The following is a 17,536-nucleotide window of genomic DNA, read 5'->3' on the forward strand; positions in this document are numbered from 1 at the left end:
TCAGAGAGCCCAGTTACAATGTAGTCTGCTGCTGCAAGAATCTGGGCAAAAGGTGATGAGGTCCTGAACTAAAGTAGCAGCTGAGTGAATGCAGAGAAGGGGTCAAATGCAGGAGATGCTGGGAAAGCAGAAATGGCAAGAACTGGTAGCAGACTGGATTTGAAGGGAGAGGATCTAGAACGGTGGGGCCTTGGGAGGAGAGCAGGAAGTCTGGAAGAAGGGAGGACTAGGTTAATGAACGCCTCAATAAGATAATGAGATCAATTCAGCAATGAATCTGATTCAGCTGTCTGAAACTGTATCCAAAACTCTGATTATTTAATAAAAACAAAGCACATTCAACATTTTCCAAGATCTCCTCAACAAGTAGTAATGTCACAAAATTATTAACCCTAAAAACTCTGCTTAAGAATGGCTTGGACATCATATTCTAATAATTTCTGAGGAACTCCGGAACAGCTCAGAAGCGAACACTGTGAATGGGCCCACCAATACTAAATATACATATCCTACACTAAATAAAACAAGCAGACCAAAAAAAGTTTTAAGTTTTAAGGGACAGCTAGGTGGTGCAGTAGATAGAGCACTGGCCCTGAAGTCAGGAGGACCTGAGTTCAACTACGGCCTCAGACCAAACACTTGACACTTACTAGCTGTGTGACCCTGGGCAAGTCACTTAACCTTAACTGCCTAAAAAAAACCCCAAACAAACAAAAAACAAACCAAAAAAAAAATAACATTAAAATAAAACCAACTGGACTTGGTCCTAGAAATATGCATATTGAAGCAGCGTGTCTTGCAAGGTTAAACTAAAAGATTCACCAACTATCTTATCAATTAAACAGGAAGACAAACTAAAGTTAAGCACAATTATTTCAAATTTCCTATTTCTAGTTTTTACGATCAAATTTAGGAAAATGAAGAAGTATTGGAGAAAGAAAGAAATGCAGTGTGCGTCTAAAATTAAGTGGCTGGTCTTAGCAGACTTGAAAAGTACATGTTATTCCATTACGTGACATCAATTAAATCCTAGCCCCCATAATACTAAACTGATTGAAAATTCATTGATTAGGGTTTCCTGGGGCAACATGAGAGTAGATAGTTGATCTATTTGTTGGTTTTTTTAGACTAAACAACCAGCTCTGGCCATAGTTAAGTAGCTACCAAACACATGAGTCAGTTTAAAAAGACATAAGCGGTCTTATGCAAAGCACATTTAAGGCATATTTTCTCATGTAAAACTATCTCAAGCAGAACAAAACTCATGGAGTATCTCTTGGGGTTTTCCTCCCAGTACCTAATCAGTTCTTAAGGAACCAAGCCCCAGAGCTGAGACACAATTGTGAATAAAGTCAGACATCATTCACAGGATATGTCATTCAGACATCTTACAAGAGTGAGATACTTGAGCTCTGTCTTTCCAAAAACACAAGTTCACTTCATTGTGAAATCCAAAATATAAAACCCACCCTTTAATGAATATAAAATAAATGATGGAGTTTTTTGGAATGACTTTCTCAGACTGGAGGAAAAGTGAAACCAATGGATAATATAATTAAATGGACAAAATGAGGCAAAATCATATTTTTTAAAAAAACTTCTGGTAACTCCCTCTACGAATACAATCCATCCCATAACACAATCCATCTATAATCAAGTAGATTGAGGTAAGTCTATCTAAGACGGAAGCAAATCATTTCATAGGACCATAGGTTTACTGCAGGATGAAATCTAAGAGGCCGTTGAGTTCAAATGCCCCCCTTTTTTACAAACTAGGAAAATGAGTCTCAGAGAGGTTAAGTTCCTTGCCCATGATCCCAACACTAAAAAGAAACTGAGGCTAGATTTGAACCCAGCTCTTCCTGAATCCAAGGTCAGCCCTCTATCACATATACTCTGCCTCTAATTTGTCACACCTAAGGTATGTGAATCTTACCTACCATTTTCAAGACTGACATATTTCAAATATTTAGATAATTTATTACAAACCTCTCCTTTTACAGATGAGGAAATTATGTCCAGAGAGGTAACGTTATCTCCCCAAAATCTGTGGCAGCATTGAAACCTGAACCCAAACCCAGGTCTAACTCCCAGTCTAATGATCTTCCCATTCTGTTTATGTTTCCCAAGCTGTGTTCTGTATAACGTTAAAGGAGCTATGAAATAAATCCCAGTGCTAGGGATAGTTTTCCCTCCAAAAGATTCAATGTGTATTAGTAAATATTTACTGTGTGTAGCAATTTTTCATGACTTAATTTCATCTATTCCGCTGTCAAATTTCCTCCATCCCCTCCCAGACCAAAATTTATGGCTGCTGTTAATATTTTTCCAAGCCCCACAGTGTTCTATGATCAAATCAGCCTAACACCCATTGTGCCTCTGCTTATTTGTAGGTGATTTCCCCTCCCAGTCTCTTCTCTTCCCCCTGCCCCTCTGAAGCCTGCTTCCTTCTGCTCCAAGGACAGTATTCTAGAAGTCCCCCAGATGACTGCCTTTCATAAAGAGGCACCCACTGTCAGGACATACCCCACACTGAAGGTTCTCTCAGGCAGATTCCTACCAAGACTTCTGTGTGCCCCGCCACCAACCAGGGGAATAAAAGGGCATCCTCCTTTTAGAAAAGGCCACGCCCCTAGGGCACCAGGACTTTCCCCCCACCCCCCACCCCGATTACTTTCCCAGCTGTGTCCCCTTCAGCACAGCATGTGCACACTCAGGTACAACCACTATTTTCACTACAGTTCAAGGAAATCCTGGAGTACAAACTATGGACAGATTAAGTAAATTACACGCACACGGTCTCAGGTTACTCAATTACCTTGCCACTCTAGACACTGTTTCACACCCCTTCCAATCATCAGGCTCCTCCTCTGGCCGGACGCTGAGGCTCTGCCCTGACCCAGGGTGCAGGAGGGCGGGGCCTTCACAGTCTCAGCACCAAGTCCAAGTTTAAACATCTACCCTTGAGCCACACCCGCCGAGACTCAGCCAAGAAGCCTCTCCCCATCTCCCCAGGGTAGGCTACTCTCTGCATCTCTGGCATCCTTATGCTGGGCTTTCCCCTCTTTCTCAATACCTGACCTAAAGTGCCCGGTTCTTCTCACGACCCTGGCCTGCAGCATCACCAACTGGACTAGATGACGAAAGTCTTTATTGATTTCCAAACTCTAAAAACATAGACATTTCCTGTAACTATCTCTTTCCTTGACACATTTATGATTTACTACATCCGCCCCAATGAGGGGCCCTATTGATCCACCAGACTTTGGAGAGGGTGAGTTATTGTTCCAAGGGGCAATGTAAAGTACTCTTAATTCTTCTATATGTGTGTTTGTGTATGTGTTTTTGTGTGTGTGAAAAATCTCTGGTTTTAACTCTTGAAGCAGGAAGAGTTTAAAAAGGTCAATATTAACTGCCTATACAAACTTGTTTTAGTCATGTAATTTCGTTGAAAAATATGATGATAGGAGCAGCTAGGTGGTGCAGAGGATACAGCACTGGCCCTGAAGTCAGGAGGACCTGAGTTCAAATCCAGCCTCACACCAAACATCTGACACTTACTAGCTGTGTGACCCTGGGCAAGTCACTTAACCCCAATTGCCTAAAAAAAATTTTTTTTTAATTTTTTTAATTTAAAAAAAATACTATGATATACTGTACAGTTTCTATGAAGTTAAGTTCAATGTTTGCTACATCTTCTTGAGTGATTCATCAATCAACTAATCAATAAGCAGCTATGAAGTGCCTCATACATACCAGGCACTGGGGCTCCAAATACAAAGAGGGAAACAATCCCTAGCCTCACAGAGTCTACATTCTAAATTAAAGCATGACTACCTTTAAGTGATGTTTTTTTTATTCTTGATTCTACTCTGATCTAGTCAGGAAGAGCCAGTGGTGGATTTGCACCCTGCCTTCGATGCATCCTAGGTCTAGGGCCTTGGACAAATCACTTAACTTCTCAGGACCCAGGCCAATTCTCTAAACTACAGATTAAGTGCTAATCGAATCTACACTGGAGGGGCATTTCCTCATCGGGAATTCCCTGAACCAATGAAAAACCAGCCGAAAAAATGAACCTCAAGCCATACAGATATAGAGCACCTTATGGCTTGCAAAGCACTCTCCTTACACAGTACCACTACACATGGTACCTCTCTAGGTTATTGTAATTGTTGTTAGTGGCAGTGGTAACACTACTACTATACTTGAGCACATTTACATAGCATCTGTATTAAATATTTATATCACCTTCCTCCAAAATCAATAGGAACTTTAGGACGACATTCGATATCAACTTATTATTGTTCTTTTACCAATTAATCTGCTTGCAGGACACCAGAATGGCATCCCTTAGATTAGAGGCGAACCTGAGAGGTCACTGGATCTGCCAAGTTCTGAAATAAACCAAAGCCATGAGTTGAGGAATAAAGAGTCTTTCACTGAGATAACAGAGTAGCAAACCTGCCACGCTGGGGGATGTCCCCCAGCCAACTCACAGGGAAAGGCTCTTACACTCTTAGGGAAGAGAGGAAGGAGGAAGTATGAGGGAGCAAGGCCTGCTTGTGAGTTCCCAGCCACCCTCAACAATCCGAGCGAGGAAAACCTCTTCATTCTGGCCGTTTTGGCCCTCATGCCATGAAGAGGTAAGGACATCAGAGGCTGCTGTCTGGTTCACGCTGGCTTTGTTTACGAGGAAAGGTTCTATGGTGAGACTTAAGATATGACTCAGCTCAACCTAATGGACACTGTCTTAGGTGTGAGAATGCAAAGGATGCCACTGAAATGCTGACATTGCTAGGAAGACACATAAATCAGTTATGTCACGTTTGGTACCAACAATTTTCTGTCAGATCCAATGCTTCCATTTTGCAAATGAGGAAACCGTTCCTCAGAGAGAGGAAGTGACCTGGCCGGCCAAGGGCACGCAAGCAATACCTAACAGAGTGAGGATCTGAATCCAAATTCCCTGACACCAAATTCGATGTTCTTTCCACAATGTTACACATAGTTTTCTTTAGTATTTTAAAGATAAGGTGACTTTGTATTTTTTAAAAATCAGTGAAAGCAGAAGTTGCATCCCCGTCCGAGTTACCATCCCCAAATACCATATCTAATCCATTTTAGAAAGAGAAACACCGGGCAGCTAGGTGGCGCAGTGGATAGAGCACCCGCCCTAGAGTCAGGAGGACCTGAGTTCAAAAACCGCCTCAGACCAAACACTCAACACGTATTAACTGTGTGACCCTGGGCAAGTCACTTAACCCCAAAGTGCCTAAAAATTAAAAAAAAGAGAGAGAGAAACACCATGTCTGGTCTTCAACGAGCCTCTGATGTATATTAGTCACTGGAAAAGCTGTTCTGCTCATTCAATTAAGCTTTAATATGAAGCACTACAGGTCAAGATGGCTTGCCTATAACACCTGATTCCTGGAGTCTGCAAACTTCTAATTCTCAAGACACAATTCAGCCAACACATGTGTACGGTAAGTGCTGAGTACATGGCAAGGCGCTGAAGAGCCCAGAGGAAGGCCAGCTGGAAAAGTGGAATGCCCGGAAAAAGTAATGGCAGCCCGAAGAAGGCGAGGGGAAGACCCGGGACAGAGCAAGAAGCCAGACACTACAGGTATTTGAGAGACAGAAGCAAAGACTGTGGCATGTGATCGAATGTGGGTTTTAAGAGAAAAGGAAGCATACAAGATCATAACTGAGTTCTTAAGTGTAGGTGATGAGGATGAAGGGTGCTGCCAACCATAGGCCCACCTAATTCTCAGGAAGAATTCCATTCTGGAAAGGCCAAGTGGCGGCAGATGCGGTATATCCCAGTGCTAGCTGAAAACTGGAAAATCAAGTATAAGACAAAGGTTAGGGCTGTGACTATTGATGGAGGAGTCATATGCAGAGAGGCAGCAGATGAGAAAGCGAAGGACAAAGAGTGAGGGGAAAAGAGAAGGCTAAAGACGGAGCCTTGAAAGCCACCCACACACAGGGGCAGAATGAGAAGTAGTCATGAAGAAGCTTGGTAAAGGATGGCCAGAGACAGAGGAGAACATGAAAAGAGGCTACGTCACGAGAGTCAAAACAGACGAGTGTTGTGAGGGAGGTGTTAGCTAAAGTAGAACACCAATACAAGTTCTAGGGCAGGGATGGGGAAGCCATGGCCTCGATGCCACATGTGGACCTCTAGGTCCTCTAGTGCGGCCCTTTGACAGAAAAATCACTTAAAGGTAGTCATGTTTTAATTTAGAACTTAATTTAATTTAGAATCCAAGTTTGGATTCAGTCAAAGGGTCACATATGGCCTTGAGGGCACACATTACAGCTTTAAAAAAAAAAAAAAGGTAAAAATGTTACAGGAGAGAAGTTTCCTTAATGGAATATTTTTAAAAGTTTCAACATTTGAAAGGGTGGGAGAAAGGGGGAAATAGAGAAAGTGATGTCATCTGGTGGATGTTAAACCTTGGGAATTGCCATTAATCTTTATGACTATTTACACTCATTTGCTTTCACTGAGTCCAAAGTGAAAGATGAAGTAATACTGGAAAAAGCTTCTTTTCCACTCCACTGTCCCCCTGGTGTTGCCAGCTTCCCCCGAGCTTGTTTACACCTCCCTTATCAGGATCTGATAGTCCCCCAGGATACCACTGTCACCTGAGAGGCCCAAGAACTGAAGCCAGGCCAGCAAAGAGCCCACAACAGTTTGGAATGAAATAAAATGTAAAACAATTGATGCTAATGCCAGTATATTACAGACTACTGAAAGGACGGGCAATTACATGGTGCAACGAACGTAGTGCTGGGCCTGGAGTCAAGAAGGCTCATCTTCCTGAGTTCAAATCCAGCATTAGACACTGACAAGCTGTGTGACCCTGGGCAAGTCACTTCACCCTGTTTGCCTCAGCTTCCTCATCTGTAAAATGATCCGGAGAAGGAAATGGCGAAGCCCTCCAGGATCTTTGCCAAGAAAACCCCAAATGGGGGCATGACTGAAACAACACAACACCGCTGAAAGGATATACCAAACAATATAGCCAAATCAACATGTGGAATAAGGAGACCTTTCCTTGGTGGACACTCTTTCCTTATGCAAGGAATTGGGGGCAATGGCAGGGAGGAGGGTCTAGCTTTCTGTCAAGGAACTGTCAAGTTCCTTCCTAGCCCTTTATACTAACTTCAATGGATTCATGATCGCATGAGGTTGGAATAGCCTCCATTTTTATTATTATTATTGTTATTATGATTATTATGATTATGATTATCCTCTATGAAAACAACTGTCAGCTGGTCCACACAAGCTCATTGGGCGCTGTGCCATTCCTGCCAAGGTCTTTCCCTCACTTTCCACAAGGGCCCATCCAATGCCGGGATGCTCCCTCCTCCCTCCCCCGCCCCACCATTGATGGCTATATTACCACAAGGCTGGCCACCTGTTGTCCTTCCCACTCTCCCTGGCAGCCTGCTTCTCTCCCAAGCCTGTGTTCTCCAGATAACAGCCTTACACATCCTGAATGAAATTCTTCATCGCTAAAATGCTGTCTTTCAACCGCACTTAGGAAATGACCACATTTTTGATTCTTTGGAAGTTGCAAAATACAACCAAATCTGGTTTTTCTTTCATTCAGTTACTCTTATCATTCAGCCCTGCCTCACTCTTCATGTGACCCATGGACTACACTGTCCATGGTGTTTTCTTGGCAAAGACGCTGGACTGGTTTGCCATTTTTCTTCTGCAGTGGATAAAAGCAGACAGAAGTTGAATGACATGCTCGGGGTCCCAACAGCTAGTGAGTGTCTGAGGTCACATTTGAATTCAGGTCTTCCTCATTCCAGTCCCAGTGCCCTATCCGCTGAGCCACCCAGCTGCCTCCTGTTCAATTCTGGATCCAGTTAATTGTAAAGCAAGGAATCAAGCACTTATTAAGCATCCACTACATGAAGTAAACTGGGCTAGGCACTAAGGAGGGAAAGACAATGTCAAATTAGCCTCGCCCTCAAGGAGCTTACAACCTATCTGGGGTGGGCAGATGACCTGTGATATACCAGGTGAGGAGTGACGGCTTTAGGGACAGAGGAGACAACAGGCTGGGCCTATAAGGAAAGGTTTCATGTAGGCAGAAGTGAAGGGGGGGATGCCGGAGCTACATCTGGAGGGGAATGATGGATTCTAAGAGGTGAAGGTAAGACAGGGGTACATTCCAGTCATGGGGCGTGGCCAGAGCAAAGGTGTATATGTGTGAGTGAGTGTGAGAAAGAGAGAGAGAAGAGAGAGAGAGAGAGAGAGAGAGAGAGAGAGAGAGAGAGAGAGAGAGAGAGAAAGTGTGTGTGTGAAGTCTACACCACTCTGCAACTGCTGTCCTGCCTGGTTTCAACTCCACATAATGGATACTGCCTGGTGTCCCATCTCTCCCTCAACACCTCTCCTGTCTCCCCTTTAGACCGTCAGCTTCTTTAGGAAAGAGGCTGTCTTTTTATTAACTGTATCCTCAGTGCTTGGCACAGTGCGCTGGCATAGAGGGGGCACTTATTTATTGGATTAGGATTGGAAATATACCTATATGCACACACACATATGTATAAACGCACACATACATATACATCATTTACATATATATATGTATATATATATATATATATATATATATATATATAATACATTATATATAATATAGGAAATGGAGAAGGCCAAACTCACTGGATCACAGAGGGCCTGAAGAAGAATAGAATGTAATAAGGCAGGTTGGGGCTTTACAAGACAAAGAGAGAAGCCTGTATTTCCTTGGGGTGACAGGCAGCCACTGGAGTTCACTGAGCAGGAGGGAGAGGCTCCATGTGCACTAAAGGACGACCCCTCTGGATGCTCTGTGGAAAAAGATTGAAGTGGGGAGAGCTCTGAGGCAGAGTCCAGGGGAAGGGTGATGAAGGCCTGAACCAGGATGAGAGCAGCTTTGCGAGGGGGTGGAAGGGGATGCAAACAAGATACGCTCTGGACACAGAAACAAGAAGGTTTGGTAACTAACTGGATGTTTAGGCTGAGGGAGAGTGAGGAGATGAGAATGGGTGGAGATTTCAAACACAAACTCTTCTACCTGGCACTTAAAATCCTCTGTACCCAAACTTCCAGCCTATTTTTCCGCTCCCCTTTCATGTCTCTGGCCTTCTTGTGGGCCCTTCCCATGATGCTCCATCACCCACCTCTGCGCCTTCATTTCGATGGCCCCCAGACCCTACCCCTGAAGCTCCCTCTTCTCACCTGGGCCTCCCAGAATCTTCAGTTCCCTCCAAAGCTTGAATCACATGTTTTTTTCTAGATGGGGCCTGGCCAGATCTCCGCTCTCCAGCTCAGTGTATCTTCCTCCACCCCAAACTGTCTTGTATTTTTGTACTGATTTTCTATATATGTCTAGCGGCTGAAACAAAACTCCTTCAATATTTTAAAGAACTTCGAATGAGGAAATGTGGGACCCCCTCCCTAATGATACAGACAACAAGCGTTCTAAGAGAGGCAGTGAGCTTCAAGAGCTGCTGTCACAGAAAGGTTACATGCCCGGCGAGCCTCTGAAAACTCAGGGTGGTAGAGAACAGACTCACACTTCACAGCTGTATGAACTGATGCAGAGAAATGTGAGCAAAACCAAGGAAACAATTTACAAAATGACCACAGAAATGTAAAGGTAAGAGAAGGGGGAAAGAACAGACATTATTAATCACCTGCTATGTGCTAAGTAAGCACTGTACTGATATTATCTCATTCAAAAACAAGACTGAAAGATAGGAGAATGCTAACTCAAGGCAGCCACCAGTCACCTCTTCAGACAGACAGGGACATACACCCTCCTCCTCTCAGCACAGAGGAATAAGGCAGACATTGTCAGATATGGCTAATATGTTGACTGATCTGTATTTTAGGGAGGGAGGAGCTGTTGAGAAGTAACAAGGATGTTTTTTTAAAACTTCAATAAAACACATTTAAAAAAACAAAAACCTAATCCTAGCCCAAATATACCACATTCTATGAGGAAAAAACTAACAGTATGTTTTGGCCAGGTCATCCAAAGCTATCAAACATGAACATTTCTTAGTGATATCAGCACCACCAGCACCCCTCAAAAATAACAGTGGGGGAGGGGGGACACTCATGGTGTAGTGGAAAGAATCTGGAACTATACTCCCTGGAACTGACTGCCAACTCTGCTGCATTCTAGTCGAGTGACCTTGGACAAGTCTTTTAACCCCTGGGTCTCAGTCTCCTCATCTGTAGAATGAGGGGTTGGTCCAGAATGATCACTAAGGTCTCCCCCAGCCATAAACTCTATAAGTCTATGATCCTACTCTATAAAACAATGATTCTTAAGATAACATTGTTGACATTCCAATTTATTTAACATCTACAAAAAAATGTGGTACTGGACTTGGGGCAACATGAAAACCTGGATTTAAACCCAAGTATCTGAAAATAATCACAGTGTATCAGGAAAATTGATGTCTGTTCAGGTTTCAGTAATACTGGAGTATCTGAAATTTCCATTTTTACCCATTCTAGTCAGCAGGGCTCCACGGCACTACAAAATATTTCCCGACAATGCATCACAAGATTACAGATGTTTAGACCTGGATCTTAGAGGCCACCCTGTCAAAGCTCTTCATTTTACAGATGAAGAAACTGAGGCTCAGAGAGTCTCAGTGACTGATCCAAGGTCACCTAGGTCTAAAGTGGCAGCGCTGGGAGTCAAATCCAAGCCAGAGGCATAGATTTAGACTTGAAGAAAACCTCTGAAGCCGTCTCCTGCAGCCAGCACCCCTCACTTTACAGCTGAAGAAGCTGGGGTACGGGGTGGAGGAGTGATCTGGCCAAGGTCAGCCAGGCAGGAGGACGGGCCTCAAACACAGGACTCCAACATGAGTCCCCTCCTTCTCAGGCCAGTCTCAAGCTTCCTCTTGTGACCCAGGATCCAGCACACTTCTCACAGAGCCCAGAGGCACTTTCTACTGACCTAGCATGCTTTACTCATAGTTTCCCCAGCCACTTGGCAGAACCATGTTTTGAAAGGAATACTTTTTCTCCCTTACTGTCCAACTCTTATATTGCAATCTCATGAAGTCATGGTGACTATAACACCGTGTCCAAAAAAAGAAAAAGAAAAGGAAATGGGGTTATCTATCAATCATTAAGCATTTAATATGTGCCTACTACATGCAGCATAGCATGTAGAGTAAATAGAGACTCTTTTGAAGCCAGAAGACCTTTGACTGAGACACTGAACAAATCACTCTCAGTGCTTGTCCGAGCATAAAAATGATGTTAAATCCTCCCCTCTTCCTAACGGTACAGGGCTGGCTCTTGGGCAAAACTCTCCACTAGTCAGTTTCACTTTAGTACCCACCATTACAGGTCTGGATCGCCTTTCTCCAAGTCCCCACACGTGGGTGGTCCCTGATCCATCCATCTGCAGGCTTGGAGGACAGGAGTGATAAGGAGAGATAGATATGTGGCTGGCTTAACCGAAAGCCCTCAGATCTTCCTCCCCTCCACCTCTGAGCAATCTCCTAATCAAAGCTCCCACAATTTCCGTGTGTCTGATCAGAACTGGGTGTTAGGAGGAAGGCATCTTATTTAAAGAATTTACACTAAAGAACAGATGACTATTAGTTTCTTAGCTCCTTTCAAATTGTGTACCTTTTGTAAAAAGTCAGAGAAGCAACCCTAATTCTGATTCTGACTCTATCAAGCTTATAAAGCCTGACTACCAGCACCCACCACCACCAAATCTCAAACTGGTCCAGGGGTGGAGAATCTGTGCCAAACTTGGATTCAGTCAAAGGGCTGTGCTTGAGGACCTGCTCGGCCACCTGGAGGCCGCAGGTTCTCATCCCTATTAGTCTTTCAGGCAGTACAAAGTAAAAAGTTCGGTAAGAGTAGGAGCAGCTAGGTGGCGCAGTGGATAGAGCCTTGGAGTCAGGAGGACCTGAGTTCAAATTTGACCTCAGACATTTGATACTTACTAGCTGTGTGACCTTGGGCAGGTCACTTAACCCCATTGCCTAGCCCCGCCCCCCAAAAAAAAGAGTAGGGGAAAATATTCTTAGACAGGTACCTAAACTGGTCCACCTGGGGAATTAGATCCTTAGTCAACTCACTTAAGCTATGTGTTGGGCCATCTCTCCTTCTCTACTTTGAAACCCAAGATTCTCCAAAAGCTACACTTTTTTTTCCAATAGTTCTAGTGGAGCTCTTGAGGAGGGGAAATGGGGGAGGGCAGTGCTGAGTGGATCAATTACAGGTGAGGCTGGCTTTAAAAGCAGACTGAGGCCTACATGGTATGATTGCAGGGGTCCAGGTGTCACGCTCCTCCAAATGCCTTCTTTCAGAATCTTGCTGACTGAAGTGATATAAATTATAGGTATATGCACTGAATTTAAGGCTTTGTCACTGTTTAGAATGAAAATAACCCTGGGAAGAGCGCTATTTTAAGTCTTGCCTGTCATTTTCACTAGAGCCTTGCAGGTCCCTCCCTGAAACTGTGTTTTAATGGTAGAAACTTGAGAACCTGAGGGCACCAAATGAACCTAAGGTCAGAAAGGGAGGGTCAACAGAAAGGGAGGGTCAACAGAAAGGGACCCCCGGGGCACTGAGAGAGTCTGTAGTGGCAAACACAGTGAACTCTCGGGGGACAGAAGACTTAGGGCTTTTGTTCCAACTCGTCCTTTGGACAGTCATTTCACTGTGAAACTATTTAGTCATTAATAATAATAATAATGATAATAGCTAACACTTACATAGTGATTACCACGTGTCAGGCACTGTGCTAAGCGCTTTACAGATCTCTCATACGATGTTCACAGCAACCCTGGGAGGTAGGTGCTGTTATTATCTCCACTTCACGGATGAGGAAACTGAGGCAGACAGAGGTTAAGTGACTTGCCCAGGATCACACAGCTAGTAAAAGTGTCTGAAGCTGGAGTACTCTATTGACTGGGTTACTAGCTGCCCCTGTATTTCCATATAAAATAGAAATAGTAATACTTTCCCTCTCCCCTCACCCCATAGAGTGGGCCAAGTGAAGTGGGACGATTATTTTCAAAGTACCCTTTGAAGCCCTTCTGAGAAGCAGTGGGATGGCAACACGACCCAGAAGGAGAAGGCCAAAGTCAAAGAAAAGAGGGAAGAAAGGCGCACATGTTTGGGACATCTCCGTCATGTAATTCTACAAGGGGTGTTTACCGGGTGTGGCCTGCAGGTGCCACGGTTTCGTGGAGCCACACATAGGAGTTAGGTGGATCAGGCAGACACCAAAGGGAGGAAACAGTCCTGAAAAGAGCTCCATCCACAGCCTTCACGCCAGAGGCACACCCGTCACTCCTGACCACTTTGTCGAACTAAACTGCCAAGCATTCAAATGCTACTACAGAGAGCGCAACCGCAAGGGGCTGGCCACGCTGTTCCAATGCCAAACGTCTGCTTGCCTAAAAGAGAACCCCACATGGTGGTAAGAAGAAGCGACACAAGACGCTCTCAAGGTCTCCCTAAGAACCTTGGAATTGATTGCATGACATGGGAGACGGTGGCACAGGGCCACCAGCATGGCGGGCCTCATCAGAGAAGGTGCTGGCTCTGTGAGCAAAACAACTGAAGCAGCACAAAAGAAACACGAGATGCTCGAGTTTGGAGACTCCACCCCAAACGTTCACATGGACTATTAGTGCCTGAACATTATGAGCTCGTACCGGTCTGATCAGCCACAGTCAGACACAATGTACCTTGACTCTAACACAGTGGGGTCATTTTGGTCCTCTTCAAGAGCAAAGGACAACAGCCAACCACCCAAGAAGGGATGGGACGGCCCTTCTGCTCCAGCACCTCCAGCAAGCAGAGCACTCCAGGAAAGAGCATCGGCCTACAGACTCCCATAGGCAAGGGCCACCCCCCTGCAAACTGTATCGGGCTGCTCAGGCCTCGAGTCTGGGCACCTTGGACACTTACTGCCCTCCCCATGTGACCCTGGGCAAGTCACTTCATTCCTCCCAGGGCTGTTGTGAGGATTTAATGAAAATCACATAGGCAAAGTTCTTGACAAACCTTAAAGGTTCTGTCTCTGGCTCTCACTGCTGCTATGATCACAAGCCCGGCCAGGTTATCTGTATGTACGGTTAAATGAGTCATACACTCCTTACTGAGACTGGACAAACTGTGGTATATAAATGCAATGTATATTGCTATGTAATAAAAAATGGTGACTATGAATAATTTAGAGAAACATGGAAAGACGTTATGAACCAATACAGAAATAAAGAGAACCAAAACTGAATCTACTTACTACAACAAAACAAATGAAAAGTTCATTGAAAAGAAGCCAAAGGAAGTGAAACACCACGGGGTCTCTAAAGAAAAGATCATGCTCAAACCAGAAGAACATTGTACACAGTAATAGCCACATTGTGTGATGACTAATATTGACAGACTTAACCTTTCTCAGCAATACAAGGATCTAAAACATCTCCAAAGGCCTCATGATGGAAAATGCTATCCACATCCAAAGAAAGAACTATGGAGTTTGAATGTAGATCGAAGCATATACTATTTGCTATTTTTTTCTTCTGTTTTGTTTTGTTTCTTCTTTCTGGTGGTTCCTCCTATTGGCTGTAATTCTTCCTTACAACATCACTAATGTGAAAATATGTTTAATAGGAATGTATATGTAGAGCCTATATCAGATTGCACTCCGTCTTGGGGAGGGAAGGGGAGAAAAATTTAAAACTCAAAAGCTTAGGGAAGTGATTGTCAATAAATCAAAATAAGTTAATAAAAAAATTTTTTTAAAAAAAGGGGCAAGTAGGTGGCACAGTGGATAGAGCACCGACACCGGAGTCAGGAGTACTCAAATCTGGCCTCAGACACATGATACTTACTAGCCATGTGACCCTAGGCAAGTCACTTAACCCCAATTGCCTCATTAAAAAAATGTACTGATTTAAAAGCAAAAGGAATGTGCATGACTTTTTCTTTAATCCGTCTATAATTATGAACAATATTATAATAATGGGCCCTTCAAACTTTGGGAGAGATATAGTTCCCAAACTCACATATTAAAAGATTTTTTTTCTTAGAAGAAGTATACTATATTTGTTTGGTTTTCCTAAATTTTGTTAACACTAGAGGTCAATAGGTATAATTCCTATGACATTGCAATTATTCAAATTAAATCTAAAAGCAGAAACCCCATTGTGTTTGGGGATTCCTTCTGGACAACAGTTTGCCCTAAATGGCCACTGGGGCCCCTCCCAGTTCTAAAATTCTACATGGTCAGTTTTACACATCCTTGCCATGTCTCTGGTTATGCTGATTTCTGTTTTTTCTCAGGATTCCAGAAAAAAACAAAAATAGGAAAAGGATAGAACTCACCTAATATAGGAAAGACAGAGACTTAAAGAGCCCTGTAGAAAGTTTTGAAAGAAAGATTCAACTAGCACTTACTCAGTTATCACCCAGCACAAATGAGGTGAATGAGGGTGACTAGCAGACCTGACAACTTGTTTGCCTTCATGCAAAAACAGGCTGAAAACTGGAAGGGATATTTGCTGTCTGACCGCACCTAGCCAGGCTCCTTTGCTCTGAAGACCTCATCAGCTCCCAAGGGTGTAAGCTTCATCTAATGACCCCTGAATTGAGATATCCAGTCTTAACCTCTCTCCTAGATGTCAGCCATACATTGAGTGCCTGCTCTATCTCACGTCTTAGATGTCCCACAGGCGTCACACACATGGGTGTGGAACTCACTATCTTCCCCATGGAGCCTGTCCTACCTCCAAACTTTCCATGCAAAGTCCAAAGGGCATCCTAATTGACTGAGGGCAACCCACCTGGTCTGCAGCCGTGAAATTATTCCCAGATCTTCTTTCCTTCTCCTTCACTTTCCATCTCTAATTAGTTGCTAAGTCTTGTCAGTTTTATATCAACAGCATCTCTCTAATCGTTCTCATTCTTTCCCTCTCAGTTTTTTCCTATCATACATAGGGCAGATGCAGGTCTTACAGCTAAGGTAAGGGCAGCTATTTTTTTAAATGAAAAGTCTCTGGCTTTTAAAACTAAAACAGCACAGCAGAGCCCACTCTTCTCATATGGAAGAGACCAGTCCCATAGCTAAAAATTTCAGTGTAGCTAGGCAGGGAGAAGTTCCATAGCTCTGTAGGGAGCCAGGTCGGGCCAGCCCAGGCCATGTGTGATGGAAACTCCTCATGCAGCTGAAGCACACCAAGAGCCATAGGCAAAGACAATGAGCTCGGGGGAGACCAGTGGGGAGCACACCCAGTGGGAGCACAGCCAGGATACATCAGGGTCCCAGGAGCATGGGGGGGAGGGAGTTGAGTTGTCCTGCCATGCAAGTGTCTGGCTACACATGTAAGCTACTCCACATGTGTGTCCTGGTCAAACACATTCCCTCTGCACACGCCCCTTTTGTGTACTCCCTACGTGTCTCCACTCTTTCTATTTATGTGGGAAATATGCTCCAAGTTTATGGGAGAAATAGTTTATTGCTACTTTTCTCACTATGCCCTTCTTTAAATACCTTTACTCTGAATTAATTATGTCCCCTGGCTAACTATTAATGGTAAACACTTGGGTGGGAACTTGTGAGCTGTGATGTTTAGCAGATATGGACTCTGAGAGTTCCTTAAACTTGGGGAAAGCTTTTCTGGGGAACCCACCTGAGAGTTCCAGAACAATACACTACATTAGAGCCAAGGTAGACTCTAGCCATTCTCTGAACTTGACATTGCGTAATAATAATAACTGCTAGCATGCTGGTGATCTGTAAGGATGTAGAGGGCCACAGGCTGTTTATGAGGTCTCACTGATGGACAGAGGCCCCTCTTGAGTGCTGATCTATGAGCAAAGGTCGCCTGTTCAGTGATCCATTATATGGATCTTTAACAATCTTTAACTCCCTTAGTTACTGTATGGTCATTAGCAGTTTATCTGTGATTGGAGTCAGATAAGTGCACAGGACATGCATGCACTGTCCTTAGCACAGCATGAGCTCTAAGTCATTGTAACTTGAGAAGTTCCTGTTACTTTACTGCTTAAGTGAATGCTTTGTTAAAATTAAACAGAGTTGCTTCCATGATGTCTCCCGCCTCATCAATGCGCATTTGAGATAGAAGGTTAAGCTGTTCTTATCCCTTCAAGTGTAGGATCCTTGCTCTTGTGGTGAGCTGAGCTAGTCAGGCGACACTAGCATTCACATAGAGATTTAAGGTTTGCAAAGGGCTTTACATATGTGAACTCATTCAACCCCCACAACAACCTAGGAAACAAGGGCTACAATTATCCCCATTTCACAGATGAGGGAATCGAGGCCCAAAGGTAAAATGATTTGCCCAAGGGTCACACAGCCAGGCAGTGTCTGAGGTCTTCCAGACTCCAGGTCCCAACCTCTATCCATTGGGCCACCTGGCTGCCTCAAGGTATTCACACAAATCACCCCCAATATCTGGAATAACATCCCCCCCTCCATCTCTGTTCAAGTGGCACCTCCTCTAT

The 17,536-nt window shown here is 44.0% G+C and overlaps 1 protein-coding gene across 5 annotated transcripts in view; it reads right to left on the bottom strand.

Annotated features, from left to right (window-relative positions):
* SLC41A2 (solute carrier family 41 member 2) overlaps positions 1-17,536 on the bottom strand; it is a 130,752-nt gene that overhangs the window by 100,567 nt on the left and 12,649 nt on the right. Inside the window, exon 1 of one of the 5 annotated variants that reach the window (XM_020982401.2) lies at positions 2,819-2,907. The exons of 3 other annotated variants lie outside the window; for them this stretch is intronic. The gene's annotated coding sequence lies outside the window, so the exon portion shown is untranslated. Of the gene's footprint in view, positions 1-2,526; positions 2,597-2,818; positions 2,908-17,536 lie in introns of those variants that run through there. One more of the 5 variants, XM_020982398.2, reaches the window with a different exon arrangement.

This window comes from Phascolarctos cinereus, unplaced genomic scaffold, assembly GCF_003287225.1.
Source record: "Phascolarctos cinereus isolate Bilbo 61053 unplaced genomic scaffold, phaCin_HiC Scaffold_1;HRSCAF=81, whole genome shotgun sequence".
Taxonomy (NCBI): domain Eukaryota; kingdom Metazoa; phylum Chordata; class Mammalia; order Diprotodontia; family Phascolarctidae; genus Phascolarctos; species Phascolarctos cinereus.